At 39.0% G+C, this 14,979-nt stretch overlaps 1 protein-coding gene across 4 annotated transcripts in view; it reads right to left on the reverse strand.

Moving 5' to 3' along the window:
• Positions 1-14,979, reverse strand: part of MET (MET proto-oncogene, receptor tyrosine kinase) — a 117,117-nt gene that overhangs the window by 87,760 nt on the left and 14,378 nt on the right. The gene's annotated exons all lie outside the window — the stretch shown is intronic.

The raw sequence follows: 14,979 nt of genomic DNA on the forward strand, positions 1-14,979 counted from the left end.
ATTTGGCTATAATCAACCTATTGTTTTGGATAGACAAATGCTTAACTTAATGTAAGATCACTGGGAATGTAAAAACAGCAAGCTAAAAATGTATAAAATATAATCTTTAAGACTAAAGTGCTGGAATTATTGCTCAGGGAAAAACAACATATTGTTCATTACAAAGTCAAAAGCTATTTAGTTGAAAGAACGTTATTTTAACATGCCATTTTATGTGCATGGACAGTATTTCTACTAGGAAGCATGAGTGGACTTGTTATCCAGGTTTTAAAAACTGAAGGTGCACATTGTGAGTTCTACTTATAATAGTTACAGGCAGGTTTGGAAAAGAGAGGCCTTAGAAGAAACAGAAACCAAATGGCTACTACTTCCCCTTCATTTTAAAGAATGTGTAATTCTGACAGGACAAAAGAGTCTCTAAAAACATACTGGGCATTGTAATTATGCCAAAGACTAACTCAAAGTCCACAGAGACACAACAGAATTCACTGTGCATGGCTCTGTGCTTGCAGCTTGGGAAATGGGACATGGCACTTACCCTTCAGTGAACTTACACTGAAGCTGAGATATGATACACATATGCAAATTACTATAGTACATGCTATTATGATTTTCTGAATAGCAAAAACCAGAAGCTAAAAGCATCAAGAGAGGAAAGTATGGCCTGTACTTGGGATTACTATGATCATGAGAAATATGGACAAGTCCAGTACATTTGAGATCCAGAAGAAAAGGACAATGCCTGTTTGGCTCATCACTCCATCTCATCGGCTTCATATAGAGCCTAAAATGAAGAAGGTGTTCAATAAATATACGTTGAATAAATGAGTGAATAAAAATTAAACAGTAAGTTCAAAGTCACAGAACAGATAAGTGTAGTAGCCAGAACCTGAATTCAAATCTTATTGATTCCAAAATCAAAGATCATTTTATCCTACCAAATTGACAAATGGCAACCCACTCCAGTATTCTTGCCTGGAAAATCCCATGGATGGAAGAGCCTGGTAGGCTACAGTCCATGGGACTGCAGAGTCGGACACGACTGAGCGACTTCACCTTCACCTCACAGGCATTATTTAGGAGATAATAGAAAGTCACTGAAGGATTCTGAGGTAGAGAGTCATATGAGCAAGGTTTTACTCGAGGAAGATTGGTCTGGAGGCAAAGTGACTTAGAGCAGGTAGAACCTGGCAACGAGAAGACCAGATGACAGGTATTATAGCCCACAACATAAAAAGGGCCAGAAGATGGTGGCCCCAAAAATACAAAGGAAGGGATGAGTGAGTGTAGGAAAGACACACACTTATTTGTAGGTCTCTTTTCCTTCTAACATTTGTTGGGTATTTACTAAAGGCCAGACACTGTGGTAGATGCTGGGAATACAGAACATGGTGCCTTCCCTGGGAACCACACAGTCACTGCACACTGCACACTGCACAGTGCACACTGCAACCTGCACACTGCAACCCTGTGTGCAGAGGCACAGGGTTGACACAAACTATGGCAGTCTGTAAGAAGGGCAAACAATCATACTGGAAATGATGCTCGAGTTGAGTCTTGAAGGACAACGAGGAATGGGAATTTCTAGTGGGAGAGCCATTTGCGCAAAGATACAGTGGCAAGAGAGAGTATGTGACATAATCAGAAATACAAGTAGTTGAACCTAGAGAAGTGGGGAAAACAAAAAGGGCAAATGAAGGAGATAAAAGTACTTGATCAACATTCCAAGGGAGCAAAACGAGACATTTCCAAGAGCCCTGAAATGTAAGAGAAGACTCTCTTTCTGAGACAGCAGGAGAGGATGAGATGTCAGATATAGATATAGGGACATTTAAGGAGTTTAGGGCATATGATCTCAATATCTAAAAATAAATTAGGGTATATGATCATCTGCTGAAACTGAAGGATACAGAGGAGTCACCAGGGACTGACTTCAGGGTGTAGGAGAAAGTTTAGAATATCTACAGCAGGGCATGCAATCTGAGGTCAGCAAGAAATGAAAGAAAGGATTGTATAGTAGCTTTTAGGGCTTCCTGAAGATAAGACACAATGTATATGACTTCCTCTTCACATTCATGAGATATGGAAAAACAACAAGAAAGAAGGTTAAGGACACAATGATTTTCAGGATCCAAATGAAGGCATCTGATTAGGGGATATAGGCTTTAAAGGCTACAAAATTATAGTTGGACCAGAGGGCAAGGCAGAGCTTCAATAAGGAATAAATCATGTAATAGTAAAAATAACAATAACATGTATTGAGTGCCTACACCACGTGCCAGGCATTCTGCTGAACCTCTGATATACTCTTCATAAACACCCTGTGACGGAGGAAGTATTATTATTCTCCATTTCTAGACAAGCAAACTTGCCAAAAGTCACAGTTAGAATTAGATTCAGTCCCACATCTGGCTGATAGGAATCTGTACAGTCTGTTGAATGCTTCACTAACACTGAAGCAGCTTCCTGAGCTAAAAGGGAGAGTGCACTGGAGCAGAAGCGAGACAGAGCTCTGGTTCTGGCCCTTTCCCTCTCTAGTTGTGTGACTTTAGCCAATGCATTCACTCACCTCTGAGTCCCATGGTCCAATGGCCTCACATGACTGCTCTAAGTATCAAAAAGAGATCTCATCTTTGAAAGCAATTCACTCGGTTACATATATATATGATTTAGAAAACTATGATCATGTCATCTAGTCCCATCACTTCATGGGAAGTAGATGGGGAAACAGTGGAAGCAGTGTCAGATTTTATTTTGGGGGGCTCCAAAATCACTGCAGACGGTGATTGCAGCCATGAAATTAAAAGACGTTTACTCCTTGCAAGGAAAGTTATGACCAACCTAGATAGCATATTCAAAAGCAGAGACATTACTTTGCCAACAAAGATCTGTCTAGTCAAGGCTACGGTTTTTCCAGTGGTCATGTATGGATGTGAGAGTTGGACGGTGAAGAAAGCTGAGCACTGAAGAATTGATGCTTTTGAACTGTGGTGTTGGAGAACACTCTTGAGAGTCCCTTGGACTGCAAGGAGATCCAACCGGTTCATTCTAAAGGAGATCAATCCTGGGTGTTCTTTGGAAGGACTGATGCTGAAGCTGAAACTCCAATACTTTGGTCACTTCATGCAACAAGTTGACTCACTGGAAAAGACTCTGATGCTGGGAGGGATTGGGGGCCGGAGGAGAAGGGGATGACAGGGGATGAGATGGTTGGATGGCATCACTGACTCGATGCACATGAGTTTGAGTAAACTCCAGGAGTTGGTGATGGACAGGGAGGCCTGGCATGCTGCAATTCATGGGGTCGCAAAGAGTCGGACACGACTGAGCGACTGAACTGAACTGATATGATTCTTACATGTGTACATATATTTATGCTGCTGCTGCTAAGTCGCTTCAGTTGTGTCTGACTCTGTGCGACCCTACAGATGGCAGCCCACCAGGCTCCCCAGTTCCTGGGATTCTCCAGGCAAGAACACTGGAGTGGGTTGCCATTTCCTTCTCCAATGCGTGAAAGTGAAAAGTGCAAGTGAAGTCACTCAGTCGTGTCCGACCCTCAGCGACCCCAAGGACTGTAGCCTTCCAGGCTCCTCCGTTCATGGGATTTTCCAGGCAAGAGTACTGGAGTGGGATGCCATTGCCTTCTCCAACATATATTTATAAACACACATAAATGTGCTGTTTTTATATGTAATTCTCATTAATTTGAAATATACTAGAACATTTTTGGCGCTGGTGGTGGGAATGGCAAGGATTGTTAAGAAAAGGATTGAAGACAAGTTGTCCTATTAGAAGACAATACAAACTACAAATATGTGCCTAAACCTTCTAGAATATATTATGCAGAAAAACTAAATGCACTTCTCAAAATGGTATCACTGTATCTCCTGAAAATGGAAATATTAGTCTAATACATAATTTATCACTGTATTTTCTCTAGAAAAATAATAAGGGAAGAATATAAATGAACTATCACTGCCAAAAGAACAAAAAAAGTACTACAACCAAATTGCATCTTAACTGATGCCCATTAATAGTGTGGAGTGAGAATGACTTTTTTCTTCTAGGCTTTTTGAGGGAGCCTTCAAAACAATCTTTTTAAAAAACCTGAGGTATTATATTATGTTTAAAAAACAGGTTCATATCTTAAGGTTGGTAAGTAAGTCTTTCATGATACTAAACCTCAATCAACTAGAATCCAAGAAAATATACAAATGCATTAATGGGTTTCTTTGTTATCTTGCTTAGTGAGATGGCAAATCATAAGAAAACCAGTAGGGAAGGAGGAAAAAAAAGTCTATTTAAGGAAAAAACAATGCAGAATACCCCAGGAGTTAGTAACTCAGTGTACTTTCTTTCCATTCTCTTGACAGCAAATAGTGATGCGGTTTCTCAGGTTGAGAAATCAAAGAAAGGTCAATTTTTTAAAAAAATCTTATTAAAGCAAAATTACAGGACTAGGGCCCATGTCAACAACAGAATTTTAAATTAAAAAATAGGTTTCTGTTTACTCCTCAGATTAAAAGAAAACAAACATCTGTTTTACTGATCATTCCAATTAATTAAGGTTCCTATTAACAACGGTGTGTATTGGTCAGATTGGATCTTCTCCAGGAGTTTGTGTCCTTCACAAGTAGTCAAGGAATACTTCTGGAAATATATGTTGCTGAGCTATACACCCTGATGATGCTGCCAGTTAACTGACATCTGAGTGAGTGAGTGCATAGGCTCTGGAGATAGACTGCATGGTTTGAGTCCATTCACTGTCTGTGTGACCTTGGGTAAATCTTTCTGAGCATCTATTTTCTCATCTGAAATATCGGAGTGATTACAGCACCTGTCTGTTGTGATGGTCACTCTAAGAGGGGGATTCAGTGAATGAATGGTTATAAACCCCTATGAGCAGTGCTTGGCACACAGTAAGCCATTAAATATCTCTATTATTGTTTGTTCATGTGCTCAACTAATACTTTCCGACCATGTAGTGTATTCTAGATACTGTGCAGAGTGCTGAAGATACAAAAATAAGTAAAACAGTTTCAAATTGTCAGTGAGATCTCAGATTAGTCAAGGAAGCAAACAAGACGACAGTTTAAACTCAACATGGAAATGTCTATGGGAGCCCCTCAAGGGAAAATTAACCAGGTTAAGGGAGTCAGGTCTATCAATCAATCAGTCATGGTCCTTTCCTCACAATGCATTCACAGTAGTGAAGCTCAGCATGGGGTGGGGGGGCACTACCCTGAGTTTTAGCTGTGGCAGTAAAGCTACATAGTTGTACAACCCCAAAGCATTCATCCAGTTCCTTTGACTTTAGCTGCTTTCTTATTTGCAAAATTATAGTGTTGAACAAGTTGTGTGATGGAGTTCTCTGGAACCAGCTAATGGGAGCTTATCGTGTGCATCTCTTCCCAACTCATGTTCAGTGACCTCATCTTGGTAGCTTGACATCAGCCGTAGTAGGAGTATTTACACCATAGGAGTTGGCAAACACTACAAATCAGAGCTCTTCCCCCACAGACGGATGGTTATTAAATACCTACAAGCATACCCCTGGGTTAAAATGATTAACTTTTGAAGTATATTCCAACTCTAATAATACTGAACTCTGAGATTGTTTTTCTACAACTACGTTTTACTCCAGTGCCATTGAATTGGCATTTCTTTTTCTTCTCTATCATCTGCCAGATCAGGCTGTGTGAGCAATTTTAATATTTATGTTGGGAGTGAATCCAGAAATACTTTCATCTTTCATATATTTTTGCCTTGATATATTTATTCCTGTGATATGCTTGGATCAGGCTTTCAATATAAAATGTCTTTTTACTGTTTGTTTTTTCTTTCTTTCTGAAATAGTGCTGGCCATTTAACCAACTTTGAGATCCTTACTAAAAGGAACACGTAAAGATGATTCAAACAGACTGACTAATTCATTCTCTTAAAATGTCATGCAAATAGCAGGTGAAACTGAATCATTCATAAAACATTTCTTTCTTTCTTTTCAGTTGATAGTTACGATAATCTCACTGGCAACATATTTCCTGGGAGTGATTATCTCAATGGCACCTTTGTCATTAAAGTTTTGGTATTTAGGGGTATTACCTTTAAAGAGGACTGCTCTATTGGCTACAAATACTAGCTTAACCTAAGGTAATACCACCTACTCAACTCTGTATGCCATCTATCTACCTCTAGTTTTCTCATATATGTAACATGCTTGCATTGGGCTTTTCATGCCCTAGAAATCTAGAAATATACTTAATTCTCTAAGAATTTATTAACTACCTGTGCCTATCACCATTACTACCATCACCATCACTGTCCTCATCAGCAAAAACTTGTCTCAAAGCATATGCCTGTGTTATGAAAGTCGCTCAGTCATATCTGGCTCTTTGCAACCCCACGGACTACAGCCCACCAGGCTCCTCTTTCCATGGAATTCTCCAGGCCAGAATACTGGAGTGGGTAGCCATTCAGTTTTCCAGGGCATCATCCCAACCCAGGGATAGCCTCCAGGTCTCCTGCACTGCAGGCAAATTCTTTACTGTCTGTGCCACAGGAAGCCTCTATGTTGTAAGCAAGTACTGATGCCTCATGAAAAAATATGACAGGTGTTATGGAACAGGTTTTGTAAAGGTGATACTTTTAAAACTTTGAAATGGGTACATTTGCTTTCTTTAGGAATTTTCTTAGAAATTATAATATTTTATAACTATATAGTCAGTGCTTTATAGTTTATAAGATTTGGTCCATTATATAAATTCTTCTAATCTGAATGTTTTCTTAGAAGATAAGCATTGCTCACATTTTTTAAGGAAAATGGAAAAATCCCATGTTTTTATGAAAAAAAAAAAGAGATTCAAAGAGGATAAAATATTATCTAAAATATGAAAAACATGAAATCTAGTTTTTATAAGTGTATTTATATTTTTTTAAAAAAATATGATGCTTACTTGGACTATTTCAAATTATTTGTACTTCCTGGAAAAGATTTCTGTTTTAAAGGCACAATATTTTGAAAAAATTTTCTGTATTTACTTGCACAGCCCCAACTCTCTCTACTACTGGCAACTCTTTTGAAAACTCTCCCCTATCTAATGAGGCTGTCAATCGCCTCCTCACCTGAAGGTGAGCTTGCAAACTAGGCTGGTCTGTTAGTGAATTCTATTCCTTTGACCCAGAGCCTGGTCAGGGGTGAGCATGTGACTATAGCAAGGCAACCAGAGTCCTTCAGGGTTTAATATAGATACGGGGAGGAGATCTTTCTCTCTCTTAAAGATCACCAGCTCTAAGGATGATGTTAATTTGTAGTGTTTGATCATTTTGTCACTGGGTGGAAAAAGCCTGTCTCGGCATGAAAATGATCCAAGGGATAGAACATTGTAGACATGGAGAAAGGCAAGTCACCAGTGCTGTTGCTGAAGTATCCATTTCTACTGGGTCTTCTTCAGCTAATGAGAACCAGTAAAATTTTCCTTTCCTCCTTTCTCTCTTTTTTTTTTTTAATCAGCAGTTTCATTGGGATTTTTTTATTTCTTGTGCCTGAAGAAGTCTTGACCAAATAATGTCCATTCGAAGATTCTACAAACTTGTGAATTCACACTCAAGAGCACAAAAGAAGCCTTATATAAAATATTCAAGTAACTGGAAAAGATGGTTTCTTTATTTACTCGAATAATTAAATATTTCATTCTGCATTTGGAAAGTATCTTCTAGTTAAAATTTCTGAGGTGCTCTAGTAGCTTTTATCCTGCTCTATAGTTTCAAATTCTACTTCAATATTTCAGTTCAGTTCAGTTCAGTTCAGTCACTCAGTCGTGTCCAACTCTTTGCGACCCCATGAATTGCAGCACACCAGAGCTCACTGTCCATCATCAACTCCCGGAGTTCACTCAAACTCACGTCCATCGAGTCAGTGATGCCATCCAGCCATCTCATTCTCTGTTGTCCCCTTTTCCTCCTACCCTCAATCCCTCCCAGCGTCAGAGTCTTTTCCAATGAGTCAACTCTTCACATGAGGTGGCCAAAGTACTGGAGTTTCAGCTTTAGCATCATTCCTTCCAAAGAACAGCCAGGGCTGATCTCCTTTAGAATTTACTTAACATAAAAATAGAAATAATGTATTTGATAGAAATATTTCTATCAAAGATAGAAATAATGTATCTAAGTGAAAGTGAAGTCGCTCAGTCGCTCAGTCGTGTCCGACTCTTTGCGACCCCATGAACTGTAGCCCACCAGGCTCCTCCGTTCTTGGGATTCTCCAGGCAAGAATACTGGAGTGGGTTGCTATTTCCTTCTCCAGGGGAACTTCCCGACCCAGGGATCGAACCCAGGTCTCCCGCATGGGGGCAGATGCTTTAACCTCTGAGCCACCACGGAAGTGAAAACTAGAAAACCCTTCAATCCTGCTTTTAAGTGTATAAAAGGGATTTATGATGATGGAAAATGGCTGAGGTCCCATATTAAGGAAATTGCAGTCATAAAAACAGTCATGGCTAAATTCTCCAGGATGACTTACCAGAGTGAAATACTAAGGAAAATTCTTAGCCCTTTCTACATTTATGTATTATTTCCATTAATTTAAAAGGGTGCCCATAAAAACAAAGTCAAGGAAAGAAGATCCTAATAGGAGATTCCTGATGACATTTAAAATATATTTATAAACACTCATTACTTATGAAGTCATATCTTATCAAATATTAATCAAATATTTGTGAGCTCCCATTGTATACCACACCCCTGTATAAATAGAGTTTCTATCCTCAAAAAGTGTACAGTCTGTGGATTTGAAGACAGTAAGATAAATGCTAAAAATCTAAATGTGCAACCTAAATGAAAAGTGACAGATCTACTGGATTGTTGAAATAGCAAATTTTAAAACACGCCTTGTGGAACATTTAATTCTTAGGTCTAAAATTTTAACACTTAAGTGTTATTATCATCAACAAACCTAAAGCTGACTTCAGAAAGATAAAATAATGCCTGTCAAAAATCCTTTCTAATGTAGCCAGACACTACCTTGACGATGATTTCTAATAGTAAGTCAAAGGCACATAGGATTCTTCATGATTTTTCCCCACGACTACTCTTTTATATGACCACATTTATATGAGTCAAAATACACATGATTTAATTTTATGTCTAATATTTACAGAGTATTTTGTTGACAACATTGTTCCCAATAACTCATAAGCCTTCTGGAGAAGAGGACGTTGTGTAGTAGAGAGAGTCCAGGCTTCGGTGTCATCACACTTCAATGTGATGTGAATCTGGGCTTTACCGTTTACATACTTTCTGACCCCGAGTGTCAGTTTCTTCATCTAAACCGTGGGAATAATAAGGGTATACATCCATGGGTTGGACAGGAGGGTTAAAGATAAATTATGAGACACTGGAATTTGGCATTCAATAAATGCTGCTTTTATGCTCATCTTCCTAAGCTGTGTAGCCATTTTCTGCCTACCCTCATCAAAAATGAGGAACTTGGCATAGTCCACTGGGTGAGCCCACTCCAAATACTTGCCGACTCTTTCATCACCTTAGCCCTCTCATTCACAGTTTAAATAGTATTATTTCTTATTTTTCTACCCTTTGGCCATCTTGCGGTTTTCCTCTCAAGCTATTTCAAGTTCCTGAAGTCCTTCTTAAATTGTGCTCTAAGACAAAGGCCACTGTAAGGGCTTTCCACACTAACATAGAACAACAAACAAGGAACTACTGTGTGTGTATGTTGTGTTAGTCGCTCAGTTGTGTCCGACTCTTTGCGACCCCATGGACTGTAGCCCACCAGGCTCCTCCCTCCATGGGATTCTCCAGGCAAGAGTACTGGAGTGGGTTGCCATTGCCTTCTCCAGGAAGGAACTATTACTTTACCTCTTTAGAGAAAAGTAAATCCACATCACCACTGAGGCTTAGCAAATGAGTATACAGAATGCTTAAACTGAATTTCATATTAAACAAGGAATAAAATTTTAGTATAATTATGTCCCATGAATGTATACTACATGACAGTATGAGTTGTAAGCAAACGGAGAAAAATAAGGGAATAATTACCGTTTTTATTAACAGAACTTAGATTGAAACTGTTTTGGCCAAACCTATCTAATCTGTTGGAGTAGAACAGTACTTTTTGGGTTTTTATAGCACACACATGTTGCAAAAGTGCATACTTTTTTGGGGGGTTGTTGTTGCTGTTTTGATGCTGTGTGTCTAAAATATGCTGTTTTTGAAGTAATTATCAAGGTAACCTGTTCATAACAGGTGGTTTTAAATATCCTGTGAAGATATAACCATATAAAATAAAGGGTTTTTTCCCCTAAAAATCAAGGAAAAGATTTGTGTGCTTATTACAGTCTATATGGCAACCTGTCACTGACATGAAATTTCTGAAACAGAAAAAGAATTCCTATATTTATTTGCATACTTTATTTATAATAAAAAGCTTATTGAAATGAATATATAGGTTTCTGAAGGAGAAATAAAAATGGCACAAAATGATTTTAATGTGTTATAAATATTATTTTGGTGGCTGCTCTAAACAATTACTCCTGATTGTTACACAAATGTTTCTTTGAAAGAGACCCAAACAGTGCTCTTACTCAGATTTTTATCTAATACTGTATCCCTTCTTCCAATAAACATTTTAAAAGTTGAAAATGACTGAATCATTGCACAAGAAAAAGCCAACTTGCATTTTCCAGCTGTAACATATGATTGAGATCATTGTTCAACTCTGATATGATACTAGTAAAGATAAAAAGAACTGAATTCCATTATATTCTCAAGATTATCCTTCATATAGTCTTACTCTGTTAGTAAATATCTTTGTCCTTTTAAGAATAGCTGAAAGTATTCAACTTCTGGCAATTAAGAATAAATAGACATTTGTTTTATCATTGTGCATATCATTAAAAAGTCCTGTTCAGAAAATACATTGAACTGTCAGTATCTTGATTGATGGACAGCCTTTGTAGGTCAGGTAAGAATGTTTCACTGCCCTTGAATATGTGAAGATTAAACTTTGAATATTAAAGTGCTAAGATTCTTGAAATCCCATAAAACTATTTTAAAATATTTTTCAGCCTAAGGAAAGATGCAATTTTATAGTTCAGATTGTACAGAAGTGCTATCAGATTTTGTTCAATTAATCCAGAAATCCTGAATAACTCAAACCCACAGGTCACATTTGAGAAACATCTAAGTACACGAATTAAATTAAAAAAAAAAAAAAGCCTAGCAATCTTCTCCAGTTGCACTCAATTACAGGATTTGATTAGGATGAACCTGACTGAATGGTCTGAATGTGAACCACTGAAGGGAGACATGGAGAGGAAGCCGGTACATTACTCATTAATGAATCAGACATTTCCCTCCCTCGGTGGTTGAAAATGCTCTCGGTATAAGACACAGTGAATTCCAAATGGGGAGAACTGTGCTCAAGAGTGAGTTTATATAACTGATTAATCTCTTCCGGTGTTAACCTAGAGCAGAAATCAAATGCCTGCAGAGGAAAGCTGGTGGTAAGTGGACCTATTTATGTCATGGCCCCTGTCACATAAAGAGAGAGCAGAATCCAGGGGAAAACAGAAAAAGAGACACATAAGGATGCCAAAGGCCAGGCTGTGACCCTGAAATATGGAGTCCTTTACCACTATTTGCACTTAGTTCTTAGGGTAAGCCTGAATTTTATTTTGCTCACACATGAGAACTTTTCTGGAAATCAAAGTTACCAGGTAGACTCTCTGGTGGTGAAGTGAACCAGGGACACTTTTCAAGGTGTATTTTGTCAGTATATAACATTTTCTTTTCAGGCAAAGTATAAAAAAACTTTTAGAAAACAAGAAAATGATGTGAATAGAAGAAATAACAAAACTGGCCACATTTTGTATAAATGTGGATTCCTCGCGTAAACATAACACAGTTCTAACTGTGTTGAGAGAAAAAAGCGTGTAAATATCACTACATTGAGATCAATAATCAGAGAATAAAAGATTCAAATAAAACCTTCTACAGAAATCTTAAATACTTTTAAATAAGGAATGCCAAACAAAGCAATTCTCATAAAAATAGAACAGAATAGAAAAATAAGAATTGAATCCAATATCTGAACCTCAGTAAACACTCTGCATCTTTGAAAAATCAATAAACCAAAAGGTTAGGACAACTTAAAAACAAGTGTGCTCAGGTTTGCATTTATATAACTGATCAAGGAAAAATAATTCAGAGCAGGGTATATGTGTGTCTGAGGGAGAGAAACAGAGAAAAGAGGTCAAGATATCAAAAAAACTTGCTAACCATACAGGTGCTGCCCACTGGTTGGCAGTTCCAGCCTCCTGCCCCACTCACTGCCCTCTAGGTCATGCATTCCAGATGGGTGTGCATCTCTGGAGGAATATAGGGAAGGGGAGCTAACTACGGTAAAGGATGGGCCACAGAGTATTTCAGAGTGAAGATATTACTATATCGGATGAGCTGGAGTTGCTAAGGCACAGTCAAGGCAGGAGACAGATACTCTGGACAGAGACAACACCCATGCAGGCGCCATGGGGAGAATGTGCAGGGCTGTTTAGGATACTGTAACTGGCACAGAAGCTGTGTGGGCTGGGCCTGGGTGTGGATGAAGGTTAAACGGAGCACATCACAGAAAGTCTTACAATCCTGCTGAGGGGTCTGCACTCTTTTAGTATTGGAGAGTCCCTGGGAAATTTTAATCAGGACATGGAAACCAGCCTACTTATAACTGTAATTAGACAACTTTGGTGGCAGTGTGGTGAATGGATTGGAGGGGAAAGAAGCTAGGGGCCAGAAGACATAACAGAAGGTCACTGCATCTTCCCAGGCAATAGAGGATGAAGATTTCCAATACAACAAAGACTCCTAGATCTGTATCTTCATATCTTTACGTCCAGAGAGTCCAGAAGTCCATCTCTCAAGCATCAGTTTTGTATGTTCAACAGCTGTTTTTTAGAAAGTACTTATTTATTTATTGGCTGTGTCCTCATTGCAGTGTGGAAGTTTTCTCTAGTTGTGACGCATGGGCTCCTAGTTGCGGTGGCTTCTCTTGCTGTGGAGCATGGGTTCTAGGGTACACGGGCTCAGTAGTTGCATTTCTTGGGCTCTAGAGTACAGGCTCAATAGTTGTGGCTCACAAGCTTAGTTGCTCTGAGGCATGTGGGTTCTTTACCACTGAGCCACCAGGGAAGTCCTGTTCAACAGCTATTTAAGTCTAAATTTGACCAATATTTATTGAGAGCCTAATATATGCAAGATGTGTGGGGGTATATCAGTAAACAAAACAAACATGCCTGCTGTTGTGGAATGTACTTTATGACAGGTGGTTCCAGACAACAAATACATAAAACAGTTAAATCAATCATGTAGTATATTAGAAGCTGATGAATAAGTGTTGAGAAAAAATGCAGGGCTCCATGCCAGAAGTATTTATATTGTTTGTTAAGTGTTCTCAACAAATAAAGCAGTTTCAGAATGTGAATAAAAGAAGTTGATGAATGTTACTGGCAAAAAAAAACAACAACAAAAAACCAGCATCAAAGGATGAAGAATGCACAGCACAGGGGCCAGTAAGCCTGTACCTCAGTGACTAGGAGATTATATCAGAGAAGACAAAGAATCAGAGCAAGCAGGACCTTGTAGTCTTGAGCTTTTATTGGAGGGAAATGTGAAGCCATTGCAGAGTGGTGAACAAGGAAGTGATTATACTTTAAAAGAATCACTTTGACTAGGTGTGAGAGATTTCCGGCGGCAGGAGGTGGGATAGTGATAAAACAGAGACATGATGCTGGTTAGGGATTGGGAAGCTGCTGTAATGTCCAGGTGAGTGATGGCGGGCGCCTAGGCCAAGAGAAAAGAATAAATGATGACAGGTGACTGAATTCTGGTCATATTTTGAACACAGAGCTAAAAGGATTTGCAGATGGATTTGGAGGTGAGGTGTGTGAGGAAAAAAGGAGTCAAGAATGTGCTAAAAGATTTTGGCTTTGGTAAAGGGAGAATGACTCTGCCAGTCACAGATACTGAGGAGCAGGAGGCTGGAGCAAGTTTGGCAGGGCTGTGTGAAGATCAGAAGTTTAGTTTTGCTCATGCTTGAGATACTTCTTAGACACCCAAAATGAGATACTGAGTTTGCAGTTGGATATTTGAGCCCTGGAGTTAAGGAGAAAGATCTGGACTAGAGACTTAAATTAGAAAGCTATCTGCATATTAATGGTATGAAAAACCATGACATGAAGGAGACCACCAAGGGAAGGCGTGTAGGGAATGGAGAGAGAACTGTGTGCTTGGGCACACCAGCGCCAACAGGTTGGTGAAAAGGGTGACTACAAAGGAGCAGTTGGACAGAACTTTTGGCACCTCCATCTACTCCCATGATACTTGTTCCGCCCATTCCATATCCTATCTCCATTCCCACATTCCCATCATGCCTAACTCCTTCCTTCAGGTATTTTAAATATGTCCACCTATATCTATCCCCAGGGCAGTATCACTTCTTGCTTGTACTTATTACTTGATCTTCCCTCTCCCTTCTTATCCCTGATCATCCATTCCCCAATGTAGCAGAGATATCTTTCTAAAAAGATGGTCTGATTATATCATTTTTTTATGTTTAAAAATAGATCAACTCCTTAGCACAGCTTAAAAGCCATGCATGATGTGGCTTCTGCCTAATTCTCCTACCTTGACACTTGCCATCACCTCCTGAGAAATCCAGGCTCCAGCCATCCTGTCTTTGCATGAATTGAAGCAAGCCATGTGTTCTCCTACTCTGGGTTTCAGCATGTAGATCTTTCTTTATGGAACACTTCTGCCCTCACCTTCAACTGGTTAACTCTTACTGTCTCTTCAAGTCTCATCTTAGGAAACACTTCTGGAAGCTTTCACCAATGCCTCCTTTGCCCTCTAGGATGGGATTAGGAACTCCCCCAAGTGCTAATACATCAAACCTGCCTTTCCCTTATCTAG

The sequence above is a fragment of the Ovis canadensis genome, chromosome 4 (genome assembly GCF_042477335.2).
Source record: "Ovis canadensis isolate MfBH-ARS-UI-01 breed Bighorn chromosome 4, ARS-UI_OviCan_v2, whole genome shotgun sequence".
Taxonomy (NCBI): Eukaryota; Metazoa; Chordata; class Mammalia; order Artiodactyla; family Bovidae; genus Ovis; species Ovis canadensis.